Consider the following 5,938-nt stretch of genomic DNA (forward strand, 5'->3'; position numbering starts at 1 on the left):
TTTATCTATTATATCTCTAATTAAGTTCCAATAGGAAAAGGCTGTCACCGGGACCTTCTCTGGTCCAAAAGTACTATAATAATCTTGAAAACAGTCTCCCACTCTATGCCATCTCTTTATGTCAATGGTTCCCTCTTGTGGAAACCAAGGGCAGGTATCTTTTACAAAACCAAAAAATTTAAACAAATCATTACTTTTAACCTTTACTCCTCGTGTTTTTAAAGCCTCTTTTAATTGCCCTACATAAATCTGATGCTGGCTTAATTCTTGTCCCATAATCAGGCACTGTTACTCACCTCTGGTTCCAACGCGGCAGGCTCCCGCGACGTCCGGAGGAATTTTTCTTCCACTTTCACTTTCGGCCGATTTTAGTGCCTTCTTCCTCACTTCTTCCCCCGTGTCCAGGTCCCTGTTCGGGCGCCACGTGTCCCGACCCGCGGGACAGTCGAACGGGCCCTGGAAGGGGGAGTGGGAATGGAGGAGACAAGAAAACACAAGAAATGGAGACAAGACAAATAGCCCGATCAAGTCTCGTTTAATAATGGTGGTGCGATGCCTTATATAGGCTGGCAGGGGAAGAGGTTGGGCCAGGGCGGTGACGGGGGCCGGGTCTTCTCAAATTACAATTGCGCATGCGCCGTGGGTTTATAATTTTCCTGGGCACGGGATTGCGCCTGCGCTGTAGGCCGCATATCTTCCTAGGCGGGGAAAAATGTTTGCGCGTGCGCGGGAAAGGTTGGCGCGCGCGGGAAGAGTTTAGGTGCGCGCAGGAAAGGTTTAGGCGCGGGTGCAGGAACAATTTATAATAAAGAACCCAGAAATGTGCCATTTTGTCTCCGCTTTGCGGAGATCAAGCAACAGAGGTCAGCTAACTCCGGGCCTTATGGCTCCGGACAGTAACCCAAACCCCAGGCATCTCTGCATACATAATTTTCGCTTCATTAATGTATTTAGTCAACAAACTTTTGCCAACTTCCTAATGTGTCCGACCCTAGCGTGGCTCCATGAGAAATCAAAAAATGAATCAAGCTTCAAAGACCAGTTGAGATTAGAATAAAGGTGATCTGTCCATCCATCCATCCATCCATCAATCTATCCATCCATCCATCCATCCTTTGAAACATTGACTAACTTCCATCGTACCCAACCCATCAGGATAGTTGTTGCCCAAACTGAATGGGATGATTTTAGGAGTGTTAGGAAAATGCTCAAGACCTTCCTCCAAATCCTCACTTACCCCCAATTGGCATTCAGAGTTTTACTATTAAATCTTTATTCCTTAGACTTAAAAGTACCTCCTGGGAGGGACAAAATGTTGAGCCATTATGAGTCATTTACACCTTAGAGTTTAAAACCAGATCCAAGGGCAGACATCGATGGAAATTGGAGGAGCTGGAAGAGTCCCCCACCCACTCAGGGAGAGGATTGGGAGAGAGGAGCTGGAGCCTCGGGGCCCGCCTCCCTACCCCCTCATTTTCCCTGGCTCTGTGTGTGCCTGTGGCCCTGACTCTGAGAGGCGGGAGGGGAGGTATGCTGCTAGCCAGGCTCCCTGCTACTCCTACGTGCTGGAGTCCAATAACTGTTTGATGAACGAAGAACAAATCAATACCTTTCTATTTAGATTTCGTCACGTCGTGTTTCTGTGACTTTGCCCTCTGGTCCAGGAAACACTGTTTTATCCAAGAGGAGCCTTGGGCCAGGGTCACAGGGCAGGGAATTTCATACTTCAGCCCAGAACAGGAATGAATTGTTCCAAAGAAAATCAAGACTAATGAAGGTTTCACAAAATATCTACAAAATGGAACGTTATGTCCATTTCATTCATTGTCATAGAATAATATCCCTAAAAAATATCATAATACCTTAAAGCAATTTGGAGTTTACATTTTCTCCCTGTGGGGTATCCTAATACACAATGAAAATGCCAAGAAATCAAAGCCAGTTGTAAACTAAATGTCATGAACTTGTAGCCAAATCATCTCAAAGGCAAAGTTATAAAAAAAATTTTTTAAATGCCCAGCATAAAATTATAGATAATATGGGCACATTTTACTATTATGCTAGTACCCCTACATATTCCCATATTCTTAAAATGTTTTTCAGCAAAGGCAATGATTCTATCTCCAAATTAGTTCATTCCTTTAACAATTTCATTTCAGCCTGTGTAACTTCTTTAGGTGGGGTGGAGGATCTAACGAAAAGGTCTATTTCATTGTCAGGTAAAATTCTGTGTGGTTTTACGTAACTTTCCTGGCATAGATAGTGAAATAGTCTATCTGGTGGGAAACCTCTAAGGATAGAGGATCTGGGCTTGTAAATGACCTGAACCAAAGTTGTTTTTGTTTGTGACTGTTCACTTCCAAAGAAAAGACCAAAAAAGCTATGCAGGTGTGGGTGATGTCAATCCTCCATCAACAACATTTAACAGATGCTTCTGAATGCCTGCTCCAAGCTCCTGACACTACTAGATGTGCTGCCTTTATGTCCTTCGCCGTCCCATTGCCAAGGACACAGGGGCCAGGCTTCCAGTCCATGCCCAGGGCACTCATCCACACCAGATGCCTTCACTGCATCTTTTTTTTAAGCACCAACCAGAGCCTGGCAGATTGATGCATGCTATGGAAGACACACAGAAGCCCAAGTCAGTCCCTGGCCCCGGAGCATCTGTGGTGGGCTCAGTGAGTAAGGGGTGGAAATGCTTGTCATGTTAAATCCATGGCTCTCAGCACACTTCTGAATTCCAGAATCACCCACAGTGATTTTCAAAATTGAAAAGGAACTGGAATTTGTGCCTTGAGAGGGTCCCCAAACCTTGGAGCCACTCAGGGTGCTGGCTTTCGGCTACACATTCCCACCAAGAGATTTCATTCTTGCAATTTTCAAGGCCAAACGTCTCCTAATCATAGAATCACTCCTCAAAGGGCTGGAGGCATTCCCAGCCCGGCCCAGTTCCCTCAGCCACCCTCAGGTGCTGCCTTCACTTCCAGAAGAACTCTCCCTAGCCCTCCTGGACATTGTTCTCAAGCAAATGTCTTAACCTTCCAAGAAGGCCACCTTCTTCCATCAGCACCGGCTAAACGGTATGCCATGTCTCTTATCTCCAACTCATAGCAAATTGTCCCTCTTTCCACTCTGTGCTCCTCGACCCATCCAGCTCCACATGCCACCAACAGACCACCCGAATCACTCACAGCTGCAGTTGTAGAAAAAAGCAAACAAACAAAAGCAGTTGCTCATTGATCGGTATCGACCAGCATGCTTCTAGGGCCCATAGCAGCCTGAAGGCTGAGAAGCTGAGTCACTCAATAGCAGAAAAACCCAAAGCAGTGTGGGGACAACCACCAGGTGGTGGCTCAGCGGAGGACATAGTCGCTGTGGGCAGGTGGTCAGGGCGCAGGAGGGAATGAGCTATGGATTTTTAGTAATCTACAAGAATCAGGCAGTTCCAGGACACAGGGAAGTGAGTGTAAAGAGCCAATGGACCCAGAGCCGAGAGCCTGGGCAGGCGTGGGCTGGACTCTGGACGCCCTGCCACCCTGCCAGGCTGGAAGGGGAGGCTTGATCCTGAGGGCATGTTAGGAAAGAGATGCCCAGGTTCCGGTGTACTGCGCATTTTTTTTCCACAGTGCAGAAATGCCATTTCTGGTTGGTCTAGAATGTCTGCTCTGGCCAAGCCACCTCCTCTCATGCTAGTTAACCAAGTGGCACGTGTGCCCACGCAGGCCGTTCTAAGGAACACTATAATTGTCTAGGTAATTTTCTCTCAAATACTCCGGCCTGGAAGCGTCTGATCAGCAGAAGAGGGAAGGCAGGAGGGTGGCAGCATTCCAGCTGAGTCCTCGTACATGGGAGCTGGAGTCCAGCCAGGCTCCAGAGTGGCTCCGGCTGGCAAGGGGCCTGAACAGGAAGATGGGACTGGAGGTTTTCTGCATGTGAGTTTGGGGTGAAGCTGTGGATGTGGGGTGGGCAGGGTTGGGGTTGACAGTCATCTGTTTTGGAAGCCCTGAAGCCCCACCCGTTACATATGCCTGCGGCCAGGAGCGTTCTCCAAGGGGAGCTGGCTGTGCTGGCCCCTGCAGGAAAGGCAGCTGGAGGCTGGGCTGGGCAGCCCCCAGAGGACCCCACGCAGCCAGCCGAAGGGCAGCCAGGCTCCTAATGAGCCAGGAAGGACAGTAATCTGGTTCCTGAGAGTTTGGGCAGAACTCTTTTCATCGCTTACCAGGCCTGTTTGGGAGCAAGGACTCAATCTGTTGAGTGCTTTGAGGCCATGGGTCAGCTCGGGGAGCTTGGTGCCACTGCCCCCTTCTGTCTGCTGGGACTGCCTCATTTTTCTGCAAAGAGGGCTAGGCGGAACCTTCTCCTCCTCCCTAAATACACCCCTGCCCTCCAACACGGACACATATTAGCATGGCAGAAGGGCTGGGAAAGTGATAGATCTCTCTCAGTAAGGGTAAAACAATGGTGCTGAAGAGGAGGAATATCATGCAATTTGAGACATGAGCTAATCCTTCAATTACCTGGGGCCCCACATCCCCAACAGCTGCCACCGCTTCCCAGGATGGGCAGGAGGGACCCAGGCAAAATAGAAAAGGAACTAGGATTAGTGTCCTGAGACGGTCCCCAACCTTGGAGTGCTGTCCTCACTGGCTTTAAATGGGTGCTGGCTTTAATTCCTGCAGTGCTCAAGACCAGACATCTCTTGATCACTGGGTTTCATTTCTGAAGTCTTGGGAAACCAGAGGACAGCTCATCATTGCGTGCACCCAGGGGCTGGGTCCAGGTCTGCTGTGAAAAGATGCTGTCGTCTAGGCTCAGTGCTCATGCCTGTGTCTCTCCGTCACTCACTGGAGTTGAGGATGGGCTTATCTGTTAGGACGATAAAACTTCAGTAGCATACGCCTTGCATGTGCTGGTATCCTTCCCAAAGGGCTTGTCGGTTTTTACATCTATTATCTCAGCATCTTCTAGACGTCTCTGGCGGAGGAGCTATTCCAGTGTAGATAGTCAGGTGAGTAATAGGCTGAATAGCTTGCCCAAGATTAGTCAGACTTGAAGCCAGCACCAGCCCCCATCCTTATCTGGCTCCAATCTGATTTGCAAATCTCAAGCTTACTGTGTTTTATTCACCCATCTGTATAATGGGTTCAATGCTTCTTAAGGCATTCACAGAAAAATCTATAAAAAGGAAGACACAGAGATTCTTCCTTTGGTGCTATGAAAAAAATGTCACTATTAAATATTTCCTGTTTTCCAGTTAGTTTTATTTTAGATAAAAGATCAATAAAATGGAATATGTCCATTTTTGTTTTTAAAAAAATCATTCTGGGCCGAAACGGGTGGATCACGAGGTCAGGAGATCAAGACCATCCTGGCTAACACAGTGAAACCCCGTCTCTACTAAAAAATACAAAAAGCTAGCCGGGCGAGGTGGCGGGCGCCTGTAGTCCCAGCTACCCGGGAGGCTGAGGCAGGAGAATGGCGTGAACCCGGGAGGCGGAGCTTGCAGTGAGCTGAGATCAGGCCACTGCACTCCAGCCTGGGCGACAGAGCGAGACTCCGTCTCGGAAAAAAAAAAAAAAATGTCTTTATATCAAAGTATCACAGGCTTTCCTGGAAGACTGACCCAATCATGTTCTCACCACTGTGAGGCTTTAGGGCCTGGGCCAGGAGGAGATTTGTTCTCAAAGGTCATCCATGGGCTGGGGGCAGTGGCTCACGCCTATAATCACAGAACTTTGGGAGTCCGAGGTGGGCGGATCATGAGGTCAGGAGTTCGAGACCAGCCTGACCAACATGGTGAAACCTTGTCTCTACTAAAAATACAAAAATTAGCCATGCGTGGTGGCAGGCGCCTGTAATCCTAGCTACTAAGGAGGCTGAGGCAAGAGAATCACTTGAACCTGCGAGGTGGAGGTTGCAGTGAGCTGAGATTGCGCCA

The 5,938-nt window shown here is 48.5% G+C and overlaps 1 protein-coding gene across 1 annotated transcript in view; it reads left to right on the top strand.

Moving 5' to 3' along the window:
* Positions 1-3,341: 3,341 nt before the first annotated feature.
* CLDN14 (claudin 14) overlaps positions 3,342-5,938 on the top strand; it is a 24,105-nt gene continuing 21,508 nt past the window's right edge. The window contains exon 1 of the mRNA XM_011950017.1: positions 3,342-3,932. The gene's annotated coding sequence lies outside the window, so the exon portion shown is untranslated. The remainder of the gene's footprint in view (positions 3,933-5,938) is intronic.

Source organism: Colobus angolensis, unplaced genomic scaffold (assembly GCF_000951035.1).
Source record: "Colobus angolensis palliatus isolate OR3802 unplaced genomic scaffold, Cang.pa_1.0 Scaffold300, whole genome shotgun sequence".
Lineage (NCBI taxonomy): Eukaryota > Metazoa > Chordata > Mammalia > Primates > Cercopithecidae > Colobus > Colobus angolensis.